The sequence below is a fragment of the Haliotis asinina genome, chromosome 16 (genome assembly GCF_037392515.1).
Source record: "Haliotis asinina isolate JCU_RB_2024 chromosome 16, JCU_Hal_asi_v2, whole genome shotgun sequence".
NCBI lineage: Eukaryota > Metazoa > Mollusca > Gastropoda > Lepetellida > Haliotidae > Haliotis > Haliotis asinina.
In genome coordinates, this window is record NC_090295.1 from 31,591,923 (window position 1) to 31,615,677 (window position 23,755).

Below are 23,755 nucleotides of genomic sequence, written 5' to 3' on the forward strand. Positions count from 1 at the left end.
CATTCCTCTATTTGAAGAAGACTAAAATATACTGAAAATCAAGCCAAAATGCACTTTGGGACCAGTGAACTCAAGTTTTGGGCATCAAGGGCATTAGGCATTATGATTTACGAGTCATTTTTCTTGCCATTTTGAGTTTTTCTTGTGTTCTTTTTCATATTTTTATCTACACAAAACAAGCGAATAACAAATAAAATAAAATCTAATGTTGCAGCCATGCCTAATTCATGTTGTGGCTTGTGATTGCCACTTGACTTTAAACTTAGACCTGAAAAACTAATGCAACCAGAATGCTCGTAATTCAAAGAGAAGTGCAAAAAGTTTAGCTTGTTATATTTTCAAAATTAGAATGATTTCATAATTTTGAATATCCAATAAACATTTTCAAAACTTCTTGTCAAAGATTTCTGGGACAACGTATTAGTTTGAAAATGTGATTTATTACATTTCAAGAATGGTTTTTGTAGCTCTAATGAGTGTTCATTCATGAAGAGCAATATTAGATATCAATATGCAAGGGTTTCACTAACAAAGATGCATAATTACGTGGTTCATTATTGTATTCTCACATTAGTTCCAGCCATGACAAACAGCTGTGCCATACTGATTCCAACTAATTGGAAGTTTGAATGAACAGCGTCTGTTATTGTTGTGGGTCATCTAACCACAAACATGTCTAATCCTAACAAATTATACAACTAATTGCCTCCTGTATGCTGTGTATCTGCTATGCAAAACAGGACTTGGTAATTACAGTCTTAGATATCAAAGGAGTCTCAGTTTGTCCATCACTGTCTGGCTTTGAGTGAGTTAGTTTGGTGTTATGCTGCATTTAGTAATATTCCTGCAATAGCATATCAAACATGGTTAATCAAATATGGTTCATCAGCATACTCAGCATATGCTATAACCACACAGCTACCCCTCCATCCCTCTGGGTTAAAATTGAATTTCAGTTAACTCATGGGTATCATAAGAAGTGATATCAGGAAGGATCCATTGATAAGGCTCTCTGATGTGGATGCAATCATTGTAACCCATCTGAATAATGCTCATGATGTCAATCGCTATGTTGTCAATGGTGACAGTTTCCCCTTATTCACAGCACATTTTAAAGTCCCCTGCCACTTTAGTTAGGCAAAAAGAAGGTTAATCATTATCACCCAGCCAGGGAGTGAGTATGTTTCTATATATCCCATCAATATCATGGAAGGGAACAGAAACATAAATAAGGTCAACATCTAAAACTATATCATAAAACCATGTATAGAGTAAAATGTTCTTTTCTGCCAGTATGAACTGGCTTGAGGTCATTCTTTGATAAATCAGCTGATATCAATCAAGTGTGCTCAGCTAGGAATGATAAATTTTTCCCTTCTTATGATATTACCTGTTTCCTGCAGTAAAGGTTTGAGTCAAGTTTTCATGTGTCACATAATGACTGGAATACTAACACATGAATGAAATTTTGACACTCAATGAATTTGTAACTCTTTCTTTCATATGATCCATTTGTTTAACAAAATCTGTTTGTTCATTTGTTTGTTTGTTGTTAAACACCAAACTCAACAACACTCCATCTATGTGACATCACCAACAAATAATCAATTACATCTGGGTCAGACAAACAAGTGATTACACTGTAAGCCAAGGTCCAGTGATACTCTTATCAACCAAGACATGAAGTCTGTCTGATCAAATCAGTGTTCTAACAAGCAGAGGCAGCTGAGGATCCATTACAATCGACAATTCTGACATCAAACTGGCATGTAACAAGTGAGTGAGAACACCAAAAATGAATTGGGGATAAGTCACTGAGAACACTGAAAATGTTTGTGGGCAAAGTGTAAGTAATTTCACAACATTAGCTGGGTGAACATTGTGGCCCTAATAATTCACTAATGACTGTTTGTCATTCACTGATGAATGGGGCTTGTGGAAAAAACCCAGACAAGAAAGTACCATAAATAATATAAACAACTGATGACCCTGCAATATAGAGCACAATGTTTTCTGGTTTACTCATTATTCCTTTAATTGCAAAACCACCATTAAAATATATTTAAGGAGCATCATGCCATCAAAATGCCCCACACAAATATAGTATTGACAAAACATATGAAAAGCAAAGTAATGTTATCTAGTAATGAAAATATCACTATGCAATATTTCCTTGAGCAACTCTCCCCTCGGCAAGTGCCAAAGTCACTAATATTCACATAGTTGTTATGCATGTTCCCATAAGATTACATCTGTTATTCCACATATTTCTATGCAATATACTGCAGCACTTACCTAATTGCCAAACAGAACAAACTTTATCCCACACAGACACAGTGAATATCTGGTGAAAAAATTCCAGACCAGTCAGTCACATGGGTGTCCATCTTTTGTCCAACATTCCAGAACAAAGCATGTTTATGGCCGACTCAATATTGTGTTGGCTCACTACCGTTATGTCAATCTCTTGAGGACTCACAGCCGTCTCCTACAGCTTGAAGCTTAGCTACAGCACTGTCACTGCTACTGACTAGGAAACTGGGTGACAATGTTACCAAAAATGTAACAATGTTGCACAAGTATCTTTTTCCATTAGACTAAATCTTACTTTGATTCCCATAATTTTGATTGAGTCATGTAACTGGGTAATTAGTAATGAACAAACTAAAAACAAACATCTTTTGCTGAAAGATCTCATTTCAAATTGATGAATTGGGTCTAAAAGGTACATAAGCATGATGCAGGAATGATGACTACTAAAAATACTAAGGTTGTAGACATATATCAATCCTTCACAATCAATTTAGGTAAATAAATATGATGTTCACTTCATGCATATTTCAGCCATATCATGCTGTGGAGTTACTGAAGAGGACTTGAACCATTGTACCCATGTGTGGAATCAAACCCAAGCCTTAAAGGTCACTGGCAAACACTTTAACCACCCTACCACCCTTCAATGAATAAATTCTTAAATGAACTTGCAGATGCAATAAAATCTGAGTAACATAACAAAATGCACAACAACCAACCACCAAAGACAGAACATCAAACAATAGCCATGTTAAAACACACATGATTTAGTCAGTACTTCATGAATCAAAAAATATTTTTATGTCCAAAATGAGAAAAATACAACAAGCATTACCTCCAAAATATCACATCCAAGCAAGATGACATTCACATCATGACCTAAACTTCATCCAAGGTCTAAGATGATTCATTCCAATGTATTCAACAAGACCAAATTCCGCCCACAAGAAGAAATCTTCACCAGGACCCTCCTCCTACAAAGCTACATGTCCTCAAAGAAACACGGACTTGCTCCATGTCCTCATTATAAGGCTACAATTAGGCAATGTCCATTGCAGCTCTAGGATGATATCATCCAATGTCTTCTATTAACATGGAACTAGAGCTGCCCAGCATGCCGACACATTACCCAAAAGTCCGCCTCAGTTCCTTTGACCCTCAATCAATATTGGTTTCCCAAAACCGAATCTCAACTTTGGACCAGTGGTCTGATGTTTTTCTTCATTGGAACATGGATTAGTTCCTATAACAGATAAACACTTTATGTTTTGGATTGGAATTATTGAAATATTGAGCTTTTTAATGAGTTTACAGAAAATATATATATACAAAATTCTTGACTTTTGCAAGTCTATCAATACAAAAATTACTGAACATATCCAACTATAATATTTTATATGTCCATTCACATGTAACAACCAAAATTAAGAAAAAACTTCAACATGCATTATTAGGATCACAAAATATTTCAATGAGACTTGTTGTAATTCTTCAATATTCAATTTGCAGAATATCTAAATACCCCCCAAAAAGGTAATAAAAAGAAGATAATTATGAGCTCTCATGGTATGTCCAAAGTGGTCCATTATGTCTCAACTAGCTAGCCATCAGGGCTGCACTCAACATGCTGTTTTAACTTAAATCAAGACAAAAAATCGAGCAGTGTTTCTCTAATTTATCTGAAGACACTGTTAACAAAGAAGAGTCTCGAGCAGTGTTTCTCTAATTTATCTGAAGACACTGTTAACAAAGAAGAGTCCCCTTATAGTGAAGGCCACTGGTTGAGTTGGTACAATGAAGGGCATAATATTTGAGTGGACATGCGCTACAATTGATTTTCCCCCAGACAAATTCCGTTGGATGTCTCTGGAGGAATCCAATGCTTGGCTTACGTCAGCTTTGCGATTTTGATGTCATGGCAAATTGTTTTCGCACTCGTGGCATTTGAATGCTGCTATTTGTTGATATCTTCCATGCACTGTCAGACTGAGCCATCATGAACACATGCAAGCTATAGGTATTGTGTGGACACGGACACTAATTTACCTAGGCGAAACCAAGAGCTCCCTATGGTGTTTTGATAAACAAAGAAAGCACACAAAGCATTAGATGGCTGCTGTAAGTTGGAGTCTGAAAACAGGATTTGTGTTCTTGGTGAAATCTATGCAATGATTCATACTTACTGACAGCCAGCCAGTGGTAACTGCAAAGATTGTACTCATTTGGAAAAAGAGAGACACTATCAACTATAACACTGTGAATTTAGAAATGAAGAAGGGGTTTTCAAATGATACTGGAATGACCAAGTCCACACATAATAGCTAATCTTAATATTGGTCTCCACTTTCTCAGGAGGGCAAGAATCCTTGGCACTCCTTTACTTATAACCAAGATCAGAAGACTCAGTTTACAAGCTCTGGCAGAACTAAAATATATACTAGGGCCTAGCTGTTCATCGGTATATGGATGGTATGATATTTACAATACTAAATCTCTGCCATGCGTGTGTGCTTTTATGAATGCATTGTGTGTCCTATTGACTTCGGAACTATTGCTGATGTGATGTTTAACACTGACCAACCAAGTATAATTAGTCTGTTATACAGACCGTGAAGCAAATATATCCAAGAAAGCCCATGCATGTCTAGATTTCCTATGAAGAAAGTCTCAGGGCTGGCTCCTTTTCATTAAATATTTTTTTTCCTGTATAAGACGTTCATTTCAGACACTAGTCGTTAGTCTAGAGTATAATACATGCTTTGAAAAACCCACTGTTGCATTATGACGAAAACAGGTCACAAGTCCTTAACTTCTGTTTAGTAGTATACATTCACCTCAGACAAAAGAAGACTTATCTTTCTACCATTGAGGACTGATAATACAAAATTCATTCATGACAATTTTATAACAGTTGTTTCTTACCTGTCAGATAAATTAACAATGTTAATGATAAAGTCTCACTTCGAATAGTTGCAATAGTAACTGCTGTTCTGTTGCTTAATGTAACACTACTCACTCATTACAGGCATAACCTAGTCTGGCATCTTGTTTTGGAAATATCTAACAGAAAAACCTTTTAATAATTTAAATACAAGAGACTTTCTGTATTTTCAGAAACTGGTTTAACCTGGACTTTCTGAATGTTATAGACCTTCCTTGGTTTTCCCAGATGTAGTTTAACTGATTAAAGGCACACTGAACTACAGGCTTGACCAAAGAGTGTTCCTTTCCCTATAAATAGCTACCTTTACTTTTAAGTTTTTGTTTTTAATGCAGTGGTGTACATAATAGAGTTTGGACCAGGCAATCCAGTGACTGATATTATGATCCACATAGTGTAAGCATGATAACATGCAATTTCGGTGGCTTTTAGTCTTTTAGTGGCATTTAGAATTCGTTATAGATGATCAATATATTTTTTTACGGATTAATCTTCTTTAATCTTTCCTACAAAATGTTTGAGGTCATTCCAGATCCCTTCACCAGGTGAACTGACCGTTGATACTGTGACAATAGATTAAAGAAGATTAATCCATAAAAAATAACTTGGTCAACTGATTTCATGTCATGCCTTATAGTTTTGTTTGCTTTTGGTGAACATCACATGCAATAATCCCGGTATGTGTGGTCAGTCTGAGTCTGCACCTGACAATAGACCGATCCAGTTTGTCAATCAAAGCTGGCGCATGCATCGATTTCGGTCAATCAGCAGGCTGCGTGTGCATTGTGGATTTGTCAGACTTATTTCTGGGGTCAAAGGAAGCCTTCGAAGCGATGTGCTTCCAATCATGCCATTCACACTCGCAGTATCTGTTATACATTACTGCGAGTTAATGAGTACCTTCAACAAAACCATTTTGGTGAAGACAAACAAAAATTAAGGTGGATCAAACAATGCTATAGGCCTCACGATCAGGTAATAGTCGGCACCATCGTTCTCGAAACCTACGTCTGCTCGAAGTTGAGAATTTGCATGGATTTCCACACTTTCGCACATGTGTAAAACCATTACCATTTGGATGACAACAACTAGCAGTTTTAGGCTTCGCAAGTGTTTTAAACACGGAAATTGTAACTACAAAATTGTTTTTGTATAATGTTTTAGTCAATACTGGGCATTAATTTGGTAGACCATAAAGCTGAAATGAGACAGGCAAGAAGGCTGTGACACAAAGTAAACAAATCTGACAAGCGATCTGATTTCGGTTAAGGAAGACCAAAATGGCACACTTTGTTACATTAAAGAACAATGTGATGGATATGGTTGCTTTCGATCTTACATATTCTTAAATTTGTCACACATTTTATGATGTTGTCAAGTTTCAAAAGCACAATCTGAAGGGCTACTGTGCAGTACACTATCTGTCAATAGCTCAAAATATTTGAGGAGTAATATTTTTAATTCAAAGGGACAGTGTAAGCAGATTCCTATCACGCAATATCCAAAATATGAAAAGCATTGGGTGTCTATAAAACCATGCCTTAAATATTTTGGAATTTCCAAAAAGAGATGTGGATCGAGACAAAAACTATGCCAGAAGAATAGTGACTTTCTAGAATATTGGAGGGAATTAAATAAAATTGTATTTCTTAACTAAGAGAATAATATTTGTCTTTAAGTTTTGTTACAACATAAATTTGTTCATGCAGCAGAGGTACATTGGTACACTTTAGGAATATTACAGTCATTAAAATTGATAGCAAGATATCTTTTAAGGATGTTACATCCTTTAGTAAGCGTACGTAGAAAGGTAGTAAAATAAATAATAATATAACCAAATATAAACAATAATTCCTAACTGACTGACATATAAGATTTATGTGGTTTGAAAGCAGAACCAGGCATAATTAGACAACACTATAGATATGTCATGGCAGAGCAATAGCTTGGCACTAACTTGGCAAATGCTCCGTTTTGGCCACACCCTGGTCTGGCATTATTCAGTCTTGAAGCAGAATAACTTACAAAATCTTAGTTGACTATTCATGTAACTGGAATGAATACTGAAACATACATTTAGTCCAGATTTGATGTAATGCTTCTTAGAAATCACCATCTTTTGAGGAGGTTACCAATGTTTCATCACTGAGCCAAAAGTGTTGTTTATTAAGATGGACAAATTGTTCAAGGTTTATTGTTGCATGTTTATTTGGAAAATTAGCTTCATATTAAATTGCACACTTGTTTGCAGGATGCGAATGCTTTAGGATATTTTCCTAAAGTTATGTTATGACTTTTACCACATTTTGAAACAACTTGAATATGTTTTTGGTAACATTTCTAAGTATTCCAGAAAAGGAAATAGATATGGTCTCAGATATAATAAAACAAAGATTTCTAGAATCATTGTTTAAGAAGCAATGATGTCTAACTGTAATTTTATTGACACAACCCTTTGAAACTTGGAGATATTCTTTGCACCTTATGTACGTTAGTAATTATCTCTGAAGAAACCTAGTTATTTGGTTTGGTAACTGTGGATCCTCTGTTCAGAGATTATACTGTTTCTGGAAGATAGGTCAGTGTACAGCTGCAGAGTTTATCTTGGATCTTCTTTGTGTTATGGTGGTGTTATATACCTGAACATAAACACTGGCAGTTCATGAAATCTGGTATTGTGGAAGTTTGTAAATTAGAATTCCACAACAAAGTACACACAGACAAATAAATTGAAGAGGATGATTAAAAGAATATATTTCTATATATTAAGTGTTATCTTAGGATGGTGTAGTAATTTGTAGATGGAAATTTTACTGAGATTTGCTAAGATTAGCTGCTGAATATTTGCTTCTGGGTAGATGTATATCCAGATACATCTACTAGTATGTAAAATTACATGATGATTTCACATAAACCATTGAACTAAATTTGTACATCGGATAAAAGATCGAACTGAAGGCTCCTCGCGCAGTGTTGACAATCTATTTATAGATACTGAAACAATCTGCAACTTGAACATGTGGCAGTGTTTACGGTTATTATAAAATAACGATGGGAATCTAGAGGGAAAAAAACCTACACAACATACTTCAGTTTCACTTCCCTGATAGCATCTTAGACGGACGTGAATTGCCAGATAGATTAATCATTTCGAAAGAAAATAGCTTCCTACACGCAGCCACTGCCCGAGACGATTTTTCATTGGGCATGTAACTCATTTTCACTCGCTAATTACAGTCTGTCAGCTATGATGTATTAAAAATAAAATACGTGTAAGTTTCCACTTTAAATATCATTCACAAACGACGGATACAAAAGTACCACAAGCAGAAGTCATCAACGCCGTTCTTACGTTTCCACGGTGGTGACGCCATTGTTATTAGTCAGAGGTTGTCCCCCCTAACGTCAAGAAACTAAGTGGGCGGGGCTTGACTGACTAACATACTCAATCTACACAGTTGGGAAACAATGACACGCCTCAACCATGTTAGTCAGCCTAACATGGGTGAGTTTAGTTTTATGCTGCTTTTAGCAACATTCTATCAATGTGTGGAATAAAACCCAGGTCTTTGGCATAGAAAACGAATGCACTAACCACTAGGCTGTCCCACTGACCCTTATTTGCCAATCGATACCTGTGGAAAATTACTGATTTCTACATGAACAGAGGTAAACTTTGCAGATATGTTGTCTATTCTTCACCTAAACTGTTGAAAGCTTCAGCAATCCTGTCTCTGGCTCAGCAACACAACAGCACCAGACAACACATGATGTGGTAAATGTATGACTTCTTGTATGTCATGCTACCTGCTCCTCAATCACACTTCACATCAGAAATATGGGACACAATCATGGGCAACTTGCTGTACTGTTATAACAACTGTCAAACTTGGTGGTAAATTTATTAAGCCAACATCTGCATAACAACTGTCAAACTTGGTGGTAAATTTATTAAGCCAACATCTGCTCAATGATTTGCTTCACATATTATTCGAATGGCATATGGTAACACTTATACACAAGCTATGAATCTGATTATGACCTTGAATCTAGTAGTGTTCCGATGAAAATCAATCGAAAGAAGCATTTTCTGGCTGTCCTTTTCTCAGCACTCCTCACTTGTAACAAACAATGAACACTGCCAATATTTTAATGATAGTTTGTTAAACTACCTTTTTATTTGTAGGTTAAAAAAGTCCGCAAAAACCTCACAGAGTTGGCCTGATATTTAGATTATGACAAGCCTTTCATTCAGTATTATATAATTTATTAGTTTTTTCAAGTTAGGACTGGACTGTTACCTGCAATATTGCTGAGTGTGGTGTTAACCAACCAACCAACCAATGTTTGGTCTCAAAGTTGACAAACACATATAAATCCCATTAAATTAATTCATTGCATAAGTAAGTTGCACCAAAAGCTGTTCCGATACAGGTAATCATATAGGTGTTCCCTTCCTACGCAGGACCAAAGAGCATACATGTATTCTATAAATGAAATTGCTCATAACCTTACTAGAATGAACAAATTTGAATTAAGCTCATCCAGGTAGTTTCAAGCACCCTTCCCAAGACATTATTTGTGATATTTCAATGACTAACCTGATGAAACATATACCAAATTAAATGAGCCATTCTGTTCTTTTTTGAAACGATGAAATGGTCACTTCTGGGACCCCTTTGCTGATCCAACATTGACATTGTAAAGTGCAACATACAAAATGCCCAAACCTTAGTCAAACACAGAAGAAAAGGATAGAAAGGTTTGTTAACCAGTCTATTTTCTCTCCGTGCCTATTCCAGGATAGGGTACCAAAGGTCCATTAGCCAGTCGTGATTAATCACTCATCTACTGGACTCAAATCGGACCTCAGCAGGGCACACTCAAGGTGAATGTCAGGGAAAAGCTGTCATAATTTGTAAAGTCACACACTGGGAGGTAAACAAACATCGAAAGCCTTCAAAGAAGCACAGACGATATGAGTCAACACAGCAGAGCTCACCTGTGTGATACAAATCAATATAGCATAGCTCACCTGTGTGATACAAGTCAGTGTAGCATAGCTTACCTCCAATACACATACAGAGTTTTGCTAAGCTGTGATGTACAAGTCAGTATAGCTGAGCTCACCCATGTGATACTAGTCAGTACAGAATAGCTAACTTGCAGTAGGAGGGCTAATTGTCATAAAAACACCCCAGTAATATCAAGACCTTCATTAACTTTAAGGTGAACATCACATCAGGTAATCTTATAATATCATACTTAACATTACACTGAGTAAAGGATGAGTCTGCATATTGTTGCTCTTCTGTATACTGTCAGATATATAGTATAAACATGTTATAAATATTACCAGAATTATGTCACAATTCTTTCTGCCAGATATGATTCATTCTTATCATTCCAGATGGGCTTTTGAAAGATTAGACTTCCTGAAAAAATCACAAATTAAGGTTATTACTCCCATCCATACCTGACATTACTCCCACCCCACCCTAAACATTATTTCCTTCCCCTATCTGACATCAACAATCTAAGATGCTCCCTCTCTCATCTTCCCCCTGACATCAATCCCACCCTTAACCGATATCACTATCAACCCAACTTGGAATGGATCCCTCTCCCACCTGCTATCACACTCCTCCAAATATGACATCACCACCATGACATCACCTTCTAGTCAACCTGACATCAACCACATCCACCACTAATCAGCATCTAGTGCAACTTCACCCAAACAGAATTCACTTTTATCCCCATCCATAGGGACCTCATCGACAAACTTGCATGGTCACAAAGTGCACTGCTTTTTACCTAAGAGCCCTGTTCAAGGATAAGTGCATGATCTCTTAACCCCCAAGGGAGGGCCCCGAACTTGGATTAGATCCACTGAACCTGAGCAGTTGAAAGGAAGAATGTCAAATACAAAGGTTAACATTACATGTAGTCTTTGACTTGGCCAGAGATTACATTTATTTAATAGGGATATATCTTTCTGTGATAAAAAACACACTTTCTATTAAGTAGTTCACCTAATTTCTATATTGTCATTGCTAAACGCACAGTACTTTTGGATGGTTTTATTCTTTTGATTTTGTAAAATTGTGAGCATGGAGGTCATATGAAACTGTCTGTAAATGATCTGATTCTGTGCATTAGAAGCAAGAAGCACTTTAATGCAAGAAGTCATCAGCATCTGTCCAGGTGTGAATCTCCTCACCTGTGTGATAATCCAGGTAGGGTGACCACTGGACCACAAGTGTGGTGGACATATGCCCATCTTAGTCTCAGGATGAGTGAGTGAGTTTAGTTTTACACCACACTCAGCAATATACCAGCTATATGGGTGCAGTCTGTGAATAATCGAGTCTGGACCAGACAATTCAGTGACCAACAACATGAGCATCGATCTACGCAACTGGGAACTGATGACATGTGTCGACCAAGTTAGTGAGCCTGACCAACCATCCTGTTAGTCGCCTCTTACGACAAGCATAGTCACCTTTTATGGCAAGCATGGGTTGCTGAAGGCCTATTCTACCCAGGGACCTTCACGGGTCCTCAGGAGAATGAAGAATATAGAAATACAGAACACTTCTAAATTGTTTAGTTTATTCATTTAATGGCATCATTATGCAAATACATTTTCTGAATTTTCATGGGAGTTCTCTTATCTTTTGGGTCTTATTGTTACTCAAAACTCAGCAATATTCTAGTTTCATGAAAGTGGTGATTAATATCATGAGCATTATGGTTGAGGTATGACGCAGTCTCCAATCTAACAGTCTAACATCCTGCTGCAATCGCTAGCTTTGGATAACAAGAAAAGTTGCTCAGCACCTATTCTAAACCTAACTGCATTTCACTATTTTTTCGTTGGTTTTTGTCAGTTTGTTGTGTAACACCACACTAAGCAACATTTATGATTAATGATGGCAGTCTATTAAAGTAATCAAAGTCAGGATCACATAATTGTGTGACTGACATTGTGAGCATTAATCAACACAACTGGGACATGATGACATGAATCAACCAAATGAGCAAGCCTGATCACCAGTAGTCACCTATTATGGCATGCATTGGGTGCTGAAATCCAGTTCTAACCTGCATCGTCACATGTCTGTCTTATCTAAAATGAATGATTTTGCCAGGTGAACAATCAGCCCATTTCTATTGATGGCATCCCTTTGTCCACACGTCAGTGTGAACACTTAGACCTAGTGGTACCTGTCACCACAAATACTGATCAACATCGAAATACCTGACAGATTCTAGGCCTCTTTAGGCCTGACTTGATAACACACAAACATCATGTCCACTTTGTACAAATACAGTGTCACTTGTGGCCCTAAAATTTAATTACTACTGTTTCATACCTGTCTATGTCCCTACCAAACATCAAGGACAAGTCTGCTGCACTCAACAAAATTTTAGAAACTAGCAAATTCCATACCACCCACAAAATTTACAAATCTCCACTCTCTGGTGTCCTGTAAATCGACCATCTTACTTTGGGGTATGACTTCTTCACCTCTTACAGATTTGCCACAGTTTAAGCCTCAATAAGGAGTTGTGTGTGGCTAGACTGTACCCGCTTAGTAGGCTGATTAACTGTCAACACCAGTGAGCGACGATTTCACCACCCATTGTGTCCATCATGCTCAGATTGCTGACACTGTCTGACCGAGCCATGGATTACCACCAGTCTCCATAAATAACAGCAGCTTAACTTTAGTTCCAACATTCTCCAACAGCTACATCAGCTAGAAAATGTCTGATAATGACCCGATAATAAATAATAAAGTTAATATGTATACAGCGCTTATTTAAAACAAATTGCTCACAGTAAGGCACTGTCAAAAGGCTAATTATTCCTTCGAACTGGTAGAGTTTGTACATATCATGATGTTGTTTGGGAGATTGTTCCACAATATGGGTCCAGCTTTGGGAAAAGATTTGTCACCACAGATCTGCATATTCTGAGTAATTTCCTTGTGGTTGTTTGACTGTCAACACTCTTTCAGCTAAACTGAAACAGGCAGCAATGACAGCAACTCCATTGGCTCTGGACCAGACAAACGGGTGATTGTTATTATGAGCTTCTGAGCATATTGACTATTCTTTTTCATGTGATCATGCATTTGTATCAAACTGATCATGTTTGGTTGTTTGAAAATCAATTGCACTGAAACAAAATGAACACACACAATTTTGCCACAGTGAGTGGAGTTTAAGATTGCTTTGAACAGTTCTAGCAGTGGAAAGGTGTAAGTGATGAAGATGTCAACCATCAGTGAAACCCTTGAGTATGGACAGACTGAGCAACTTAATCAGGGGAAAAGGGTCTCAAGATACAGTCTAGGTTTCGAGCTTGTCAAAGCGTTGCAATTCAGCAGGATGGAAGGTGACTTAGTTCTATGTGTACCAGTTTATTAAGATTTCATTTTTGCTTTTATTAAAAATTAAATGAAAAAAAAAATAAAGTACACTTAATCCACTATTCAGTCTTCACAATTTCTTCAGGAAAATGTTTTTTTCATGTTTTCACTTCCAACAATTGATCTGAAAGACCATGAGAAGTCATGACTGCCTAAAACAAACTCAACTGACTTTCATCTTAAGTGCTATCGATTTCCTTGTATGCTATCTCACATTAATAATTCAGAATATGTTTCCCTTATCTAATGGTGGATAATGGAACTTCACACTGTAGTGTGACCAGCACACACACCTCAACATCAGACATTCATTAACTGCACCATTTACTATCAACTGCAATCAAGTGCATACTTTCCAAGAGCCAAGATAGAAAATTCAAAATAAAAAATAAACAAAAAACAGCAAAAAAAGGTTCTTTCCATACATTGCAATGAAGAACACTTTGAGTAAGGATTAAGACAGTACTCAGTCATTGCCAAAAACATCTGATCCAACCAGCAATTGTGTTTCTGCTTTCTGTCTAAAATTGGAAAGCACATAAGAAACAGATTCTTTATTTATCCAGAATCTGCATTTTTCTTACAAATACCCTAGATACAAATATAGTAAATGCAATTGCCTAAACCTTTCTAATGTTAAAAATGCTTTTCTTGAAACCAGTTAATTTGTTTGATTCTTGCCAGAAGTTGATCAGATAGCCAACTCTTTTTACAGAAGCTTGGTATCAATCATACTTCCGAACTTCAGCCAATATCTACACAATGTTCACGACTCAAACAATCCCCAGGATATTCCCATCTTGATCAAACACTATTTGAAATTTAAATTTGAACACTGAGGCATTGTTGCAGACATGGTTGCCATATTGGGAAAGGGGGAAGGCTGTAGCGTCTCTTTTGAACGTCATTACCATCGATCGACAACAACTTCCTCAAGAAAAAAATTGAGCTGTTTGCCGAGTTGAGGTAACGCTTTATCTCAGTGTTGAAATCAATTCAACCAACATAAACATGTGTACATACACTACATTCATGTAGGTCCTTGTCCTGGTAACAGAGCCTCTGCCCACTCAGGGGGAACTCTCTGTGCCTCTATCAAGGCATTTCCGAAATGTACTGTCACTACGAGTTAAGACTGAGTCAAAATTAATAGTCACATTGGCAATATTTCAAACACCGTGTTGTAGTAAATATTATAGCTAAATGTGGATGCATATAAGAGCATAATAAACCAGTCTGTAAAATACCAGCACCTTGAGCATGGATACATGCTATATAAATGTCCAATAATAAATAATGATAATACAAATGACAAAACTAATATTTTACAGTGCTTGTAAAACTGACACAACAAAAGAAACATGGTCATGTTATTTGCAATTGTTGACCTTCATTAAAGAATTGAAACAGACAAATGAGTTGAAACATAAAAGTATAACATTACAGAAAATCTAAAATTCATTCCCCAGAAAAAGCATCAAAATTTATTTAAGAACTACTTATCTGCCAATAATGCACAAACACATCCTACGCAATCAGTAATAACTTACTTAAGATTTGATGTGATAAATCAGGTGGCATCTATTTTAAGGCACCAGCTTTAAAATCCAAAACATATTCTTTTTTTCACTCAAAAGTGAAAGACAGTTAATACATTTGAATACATTTATAATATTTATCAATTTCGAATCCTTCAACAAAAGGCGATGAACAACAGTGATTATGATCCCTCAGTATCGAAAGAAAACATGGCTTTCAATCAGTGCAGTTACCATCATAGACTAAGTTTAACATGGTAAAAATAGGTTTCTTGACTTTACATCTGCATTTCTGGCAATTAGACTTTCGATCAATCTTTATCGCTTGATAGATTTTGATATATGTTCAAACATAACGTGAAATGATTTCTTAGCTCATTTTTTCATGGAAGTGCATTCTGCTAGGTGAATCTCAGTGGTGACAGTGTATCACAGTTGACTACCATATTGCCTGTTTGGTCCGGGTACATATTACAGTTATGTCACAGCTGGCAGTCAACACATCAGAGAGGACATGTCACTAGGATTATGTCACATGTAGGGGGAAATCATATACAGTCATCCCTCGCCATAACGCGTGTCTTGGGGTCCACAGATGACCCCCCCGCGTTATTAGACATCCGCGTTATAGTACCTATTACATAATGTGGCACAAAGGCCGAGTTAGATCGTATATTCCAAGGACATAACAAAACTGCTGTTTCGTGAATTGGGTCCAGTAAAAATATATCGTATTGTTGAAGGTGAAAAAAAACAAACTTTGAAAATGAAAATATATATATGTACGGGAAACTTTGCAATAAAAAATCGTTACCTTTTATCAAAGACGTATATTCACGTGAATATACGTCTTTGTTGTTATTCAACTAAGCCGGAAATAGCGATCAGCTGTGCACAGATATTTTGTCCATTGTACCGGTAATTCAGGTAAAAATGATTCGATAATATTACATCAAAGAACTTCTATTCCATTATCAGAATATTTTACATATTAAGCTGTTATTGTAACAGATTATTTTACATTGCTATCTGGCTAGTATATAATGCGAGTTTTCTGCAAACATATTTAACATAACAATGAACACAGGCCGTTACCTGTCTTGATACAATTTACGTAGGAGACAGTTTGACAAGTCACTGCTGACTTCCCACGATACTTGTAACTTTGATTGTTAAAAAAAAAAAAAAAAATTTTGCCCATTTAATTGTTGAAACTGACTTCAATGAGTCAATAACACGGGTCTCGGAGTCCATGGATTACGAGACTGTAATCTGTTGGTGACTGCTAAGAATACTATGAAATTTGTGCTATTGGGGTAGGCGCGAAAAACGGACCCTCACGAATGGAAGTTGTACGTACGTGTATGGAATGAGGTAATGCTCTCACGGTGTTTCCGTTGTTTCTGTCAACAGTTTTAATGAATAAAATTGGAATTGAATTTAATCAAATAAAATGTGGTTTCTGACACCATACATCCTGGGATGACTGTGTCTTACCGCACTAAAGTGCGGGGTGTTGCATCACAGCAAACATTGTAAGTACTCGACTGATAGCATGTCTTGTCTTTCATACGTTACTGCTACGATGTTGGTACGATTATTATTGAGAAAACCCTGCATGTTTTAAGCAAGTGAAACACAATGGATATGTACGATAAACACTGTCAGTTGCCATCCGCACTGAATTTCACTAGTTTACGTAAGTGTGTTATTTCGAGGAATGACTGTATATGCTTTGGCGTGAGTGAGAGAGTGAGGGATGTGATTTACTGCTGACAAATCAAACCATAGATTTCTAGAATGCTTAAGAGACACAGTACTCAATTTTGACACCTTTCGCAGATTCCCCATTGGCATGAAAGTGAGTGCTAAAGACCTTACTATTACTTTCACAATTAGACCTGATAAATTTTACAATAAGTCCTTCTTTAACTTTCAAGAAATTCTTACATTAGAGTCACCGTTGAAATGAGTAAAGAATTAGGCATTCATGAATGCAAATGTTTGACCTCAAATACTTTCCAAAAGTTTTATGTTCACTCATCCAACACTGAACTGTACAGGAAACACTACTTACTGATCTGAAAAGAGAGACTACAATTTGCAATGCTGCAGCTAAGCCCTTCAGATGTCAAAGTAACGAATTCAGCCATCTGCAAAAACACTGAATTCTATTCACCTCTGAATTACAACCTTTTTGTCAATGCAACTTGACATTATCAGCTACTGAATAACATAAACTTTTCAGTCGGTTTACCATCAATTAACAGCAAACGAAAAGGCCCACATATCTTACATATACCTGGAGAAGTCATGATGACTTAAAATTTCATATGTAGGGCAAACACTGCAGCAATCTGGCCATTCTGACTACTGTCATGTTTGCACCAGTGGTTTAGGTATCATGACTGGAGTTCATGTAGTCTTTCATACCGATACTGAAGTAAATATATCCAAGAAAGCCCACTCAAGTCTAGCAAAAGTGGCAGGTCTAGATAAACAAAGTCTCTGGGCTCCTTTTCATTACATTTTGGGGCTTTTTTCAAACTTTGAACTTTTTAAAACTGTTTTTTCCCTGTAAAATAATTATGTTCATTTTAGAGACTAGTTGTTAATTTCATGATAAAAATGGTTCTTCAAGAGCTTAGATAGCCTTATTACAATGCTGTACTGTGGGCTAAGCCTGTGAATGTATAGTAATTCTATTCTTTATAGAGGCAAATCTAGATTAGAATGATATCTGCATTGATTGAGAAATTATCACTTATACTATTAATCATAACCTTAGAGACCTGTGCATGTCTACAGATAAGTTAGCATCTGAGATTCCACTTGGATTCATTTCTGGTGTCTCCATGCTATAATGGGCTAAACAGCAATAGGTTGTCTAGTAGTAAAATAGCACTCACCTACAGCTACTCATTTCCCTGCCGAAGTCCATTTAAGACTTCACCATTTGTGAACTTGCTGGAATTTTAGAAAAGAACATATCTCACTCATTCTTGATACTTGCATCTGTCTAACCCTAGTGGTTTTTATTTTTAATGGAGTAAAATGTACACTACTGTTCTTCTGTGAGCGAATGAGTGAGTATAGTTTTATGGTGCTTTTAGTAATATTTCAGAAAGATCTGGGATACCAGAAATGAATTTCATATATTTTACCCATGTGAGGAATTGAACCCATGTCTTTGGAGTGGCAAGCAGATGCTTCAACAATCTGGCTACCCCACCAGCCTTCTTCTTGTGTGAAAAAAAATACCATACACACAATTGTTCCCAACCTATGTTCATTGCACCAATATGGTGCTTTTTAAAAGTAAAAATGGTAAATTTAATCACATGTGTCATACTTTCAGACTTTCTTGTCATCTACTTATCAATGTCATACATACTCTAGCTGCCTTAGTGTAAGAAAAAATATTTCCCACCTCATAAGTAAATTTCAGGCATAGAAACTGTGAGCTACACTGACGACAGTCTAAAGCCTTTTTTTCTATTTACCAAGTTGGTGATGTCAAAATTTGTAAAGAGACTCATGAATGAATTGACTCAAGTAAACATGTATCAGGAAATCTCTGTCCCATGTGAAAAGGGGTGCTCTGAGGCAATGAACTGGCACACTAGGACCCTGAGACACACCAGTCTTGAAATACAAAACCAACATGAGATAACAATTCTGATTCAGAACCATGCTGATGTACAATAGAGCCAAGATAACTGACCAAAAATAACACTGATTATATCTACACATTTTTCAACCAAAAATTTGATGGTTGAACTAAAACTGCAATGTGTTCATAAGAAGCAATGGTGTTGTGCGGACACTTTGAAGAAGTTCTGAAGGGCTTCAAGAGTATCACATATCGAATAGTTAGTCAGTCCTGATCACATATGGTACATACACTGGGAATAGTGAATGATATTGTGTATACAGGACCTATAACTCCTCAAAAACAGTGATGTGTATATATGTCACATCTATACATGGCCTGCAACTGTGTTGTCGGTCTCACAGTCCATGAACCACATTATTTTCCCTTCTGCCTTGCCCTTGATGCAATGCTAAGGCCTAAAATGAACCAGGTCTAGATTTCCCCAGGTTCAGGAATCTCCTAAGTCCCTAAGGGCTCCATTTTAATACAGTTTAGTTGTTACTATTAAAATCATAAAATATCCAGGAATTAAACGTTCGTCTAGCAAAAGGAGTGTATATATGTACTACACATGCTCCATATCTCATGGAATGGAAAGGTATAAGGGTATATTGGACACTTATGCACAGTCAATAACTTCTACGATTCTTTGTGCACGCACACACGCACGCACACACACACACTCTATAACTCCTATAATGGGGTTATATATACACATATATAGACATGTCCAAGAGATATGGTTCATCTATTATACACGGTCTGTAACTCCAGAAGCATTCTATATTCTAGAATAGTGGTGCATAAAACTGCATATTATGTGCACATGATCTACAACTTAAGAACATTGGTGTATAGCATTTTATACTCCATACATCCATTCAGTGGTGATTTTCTCAAGCACCGAAGAGCCTTCCTTGATAACCATGGTCCGATTTCAAGTGGCACTCATGTTTTTATGTCCAAAGCCAATGATGGTGTACCTGATCTGAGCGAGTTACACCTGGCATTTCACATATGGTATCATTACAGACCCACAATGGCCGGAAACTCAGCTCTTGACCTTTATCTACACATGCAACAGACAGATTAAGGGCGAAGCGTGTAGCTCCACAAAGATCAGTTAAGGTACATCACTTGAGCACAGTGGTTGGTATGTTAGCTGGTCAGGTAAAATCCTAGTTTTTATTTTCAGCAATGTATGATGCAGTTTGTTCTTTCATATTTAAAGACTTGACTGGATGTATTTAACTGTTGCAATATGACTGACAGCAAGTATATGTACTATTGAGAGATAAGTACAAGACCAAATTAAGCTTTACTTTACCTGAATTTTGGGCCAGTGGGTAAAGGCATACAGTAACGAACTTGTAGTCTGTTTCACAGAACCACATTATTTTCCCTACTGCCTATCGATCCTAGCAATGATTAAGTCTTAAATGAAGGAAGTCTACATTTTCTCAGGCTCAGGATCTCCCATCTCCCTGGGTCTCCTTTTCAATTTACATGGGATAATTTGTTTCAATCAAAAATATAAACATTAATAGACTAAGTGTTGGGTTTAAGAAGTGACATCAATCGCAAATTTTATTTGGAGTAAAATTTACCATTATACATCTGGCTGTCAAAACTTTCATGACAGATGTCTGTACAGTTCATTAAACCTAACCCCTCCCTTCCCAAAGCTCCATGGTCCCCACCCCTCCTCGTTGAACCCCAACTGCTCCATGGTCCCCAACCCACCTCGTCCCACCCCAAATGCTCCATGGTCCCTATCAATCCTCGTCCCCTCCCAACCATTCCACAACCCCACTACCTTTGTTCCCAGCCCTTCACAAATTGTCCTCAGACAGACGTTTACCATTGACCCAGGCTGCTACAATACTCTAGTGTACATAACAAAGCCATTTAGTTCCCAGACAAAACAATCACTTCCATTCAGCAATAAAGTTTTCCTGGCTACAAAACCTTTGTGATATCTGTAAGGAAAGATATGACTGAGCCATCAATCAATCTGATAAAATGAATACCCTAGGCCTACAGTACACCCTTGTCACACACCACTGTCTTTTTTTCCCAAACATAATCCATCACAGTCTCTGGTATAGTTTAGTGCAATTTCCCTTCAGGCTTATCAAGGTTTAAAGCTCTACCATACATTGCTAAATAGCATCCTGTGGGTTCAGTGAAAAGTGTTAGCATTATTTAAGTAGACATAATAATGTCAATTTGAAGGTCATCATTAAGTGTTCAAAGGCCTTCCAGACCCAAATTGTCATGTGATATGCTCATAGCATAAGTCAGTTCATTTCATTCATGAATATAGAAACATACTTCTTGAGTTGTCTGGTGGACTTGCACAGGTCTCTGAGGTAAAAACTTATAGTTTAAATGATAATTTCTAAAAAATATAAAAATCGCTCAAACAAGCTGGCATCCTTAGATGTACTGTCCACTTATTTAGAACTGCCTTTTTAAGGATAGATTTATATTGATGGACACAGCCTTCAGTACAGCCTTGGAGACTTTAACCACTGGTCTATAACTATTCTGTCATACAGGCCCTGAGACAAACATATCCAACCAAGAAAGCCTATGCTAGTCTAGATTGTGTAGAAAGTCTGTTTTTCTAGTTTTAAGTCTCAGGGCTCCTTTGCATTATATTTAGTGTTTTTTTCTATTATGAACAGTTTGTTTTCTAATAAAAAATATGTTCATTCCAGAGACTTGTTGTTAGTCTAGTCTGAAACCTGAATCTAGAAATATTGACTAGTTATTACTAGTTATTAACGTACATCAGTTAAACTAGCCTGTTTGAAACTATTTCTGAGTTCCATCACATATGCAGTTACTTTTCATTGACGACAAATGTTTCAGCTAGGATTTTACAGAATCCTGTGTCTGAAAAGAGAGACTCTACTGGAAGAACTTCAGCATTCCAATAGCAATGATGTTTGATTTTATAGAAAAGCCTTTAAAGTAACTTTTGACAATGGACATGAACATTTTGAAAATCAAAATTTGGGGCTCCTATACCTTGAATGGTGATCAGAGCAATGGTGTGACTGTCAAACTCAAAGTGTTTGAATACATTTAACTAGGAGTCTAACCTACTCGAACATGAAGCAAAAACATTTATGATCTGCAATAAATTTTAATACCTGCCACATTAACTATTTTTACAGAATACATATTCACTACATCAATTGACAATTTGCCAAACAGGTTTAATATATGAAAGTATACACTTGAAAATCTATATCTAATTGAATAAGATAATCTGGTGGTACAAAATCTTACATAAGAATATAATTGGGTAGAAAATTTATCCATCTTGATAACACAATTACAAAACCCCTACATGTAAAATCAATAATTCTATATCATGAAACAGGTACCAATCTAGCCTTGAATACAAGCACGATGTGAGACATGGCCTGCAATAGGAAATAGATGACTTGATTCCAAGGTGCCAGTGATCGGGGCGGGGCGGTGGGGTAGTCTAGTGGTTAAAGCGTTCGCTCGTCACGCCGACGACCCGGGTTTGATTCCCCACATGGGTACAATGTATGAGGCCCATTTTCTGGTGTCCCCCGCTGTGATATCGCTGGAATATTGCTAAAAGCGGCATAAAACCAAAACTCACTCACTCAGTGATCGGGGCAATTTGTTTCCAAATGGCAGGCCACGATATTTGCTCCTTCTTGTGTCAATCTCATCATGGTGAGTATCTGATAGGAAGGACCATGCTGATGTTAAATAAGAACATAATTTGTCACCACTGACACTGAGAGTGTGTAAATATACTGTGATCTATTAAGGCACTGAGTTCCACAACTTCTTGAGCAAGTGGATATTGGTTATTGAAATTGACAAAGAGTGAGGGTCCATCCAAAAGTGTGTGAGGGTGATGAATGAATATCCATCTATGAGTGAAAAAAGTGTCAGTGGGTAAGAGAGGTAAAACGCATGTACAAAAGAACAAATGAGTGAGTGACTGATTGGAAGGGTTCAAAGGTGAATGTATGAGAATGAGAAGCGAAATGTGTGAATATGAACTTGACAGTGTGAATAAATATAGAATGCCAGTACAAAGAGCGAGGGGGTTAGTTTTAAGCTGCTTAATTTCAGCAATAGCATGGCAGGGACTTCAGAAATAGACTTCACACATTGTACCAATGTGGGGAATCAAACCTTGATGTTCAGCATGACAAGCAATCTCTCTAACTAGTAGCCTACTCAACCGCCCCAGTCTTGACTATGCTCAGAAATATATTCTGTTTGGTAGAAAAGGAAAAATAGCTCTGAAAATTAAATGAATGGAGCACTGAATAGCAATGATGACACCAGGTGTTTGCTAAAAGTGAAAAAATACATATGCAGCAATATCACATCATCAAGGAACACCAGAATAGGCTTGATGATGAAAACATGCTGACTTATGAATTACAATGCGTAACTTTTGGGGGGGGTTTGATTCCCCACGTGGGTATAATGTTTTAAGGCCATTTCTGGTGTCCCTGACACGATAGTGCTGTAATACTGTGAATCATTTTACAAAACGAATATTTATCTTGAAACCATGTTATAGCTAAAGAAATTAAATGTATGACTAAAGAACTTAATAATGATACATTTCAGGTAACCACCGTATGAGCAACCAAATGTCTTGTGATCACAGGATTCAATTTGTACAATGAAGACAGCCCCATCTGGGCATTATACAGCAACACAAAAACTCCATTCATCAAACGTCAATTCAAACCGACTAGCATTTCTTTTCCACAGACATCATGCATTGCACAAATTGTACAATAAAGCTGAGGATTGTCCGAGCAGAAGATGAGGGAGTGAAAGTAAAGACCAG

At 36.9% G+C, this 23,755-nt stretch overlaps 1 protein-coding gene across 6 annotated transcripts in view; it reads right to left on the reverse strand.

The window, feature by feature from the left end:
• LOC137267519 (kazrin-like) overlaps positions 1-23,755 on the reverse strand; it is a 145,390-nt gene that overhangs the window by 38,976 nt on the left and 82,659 nt on the right. The gene's annotated exons all lie outside the window — the stretch shown is intronic.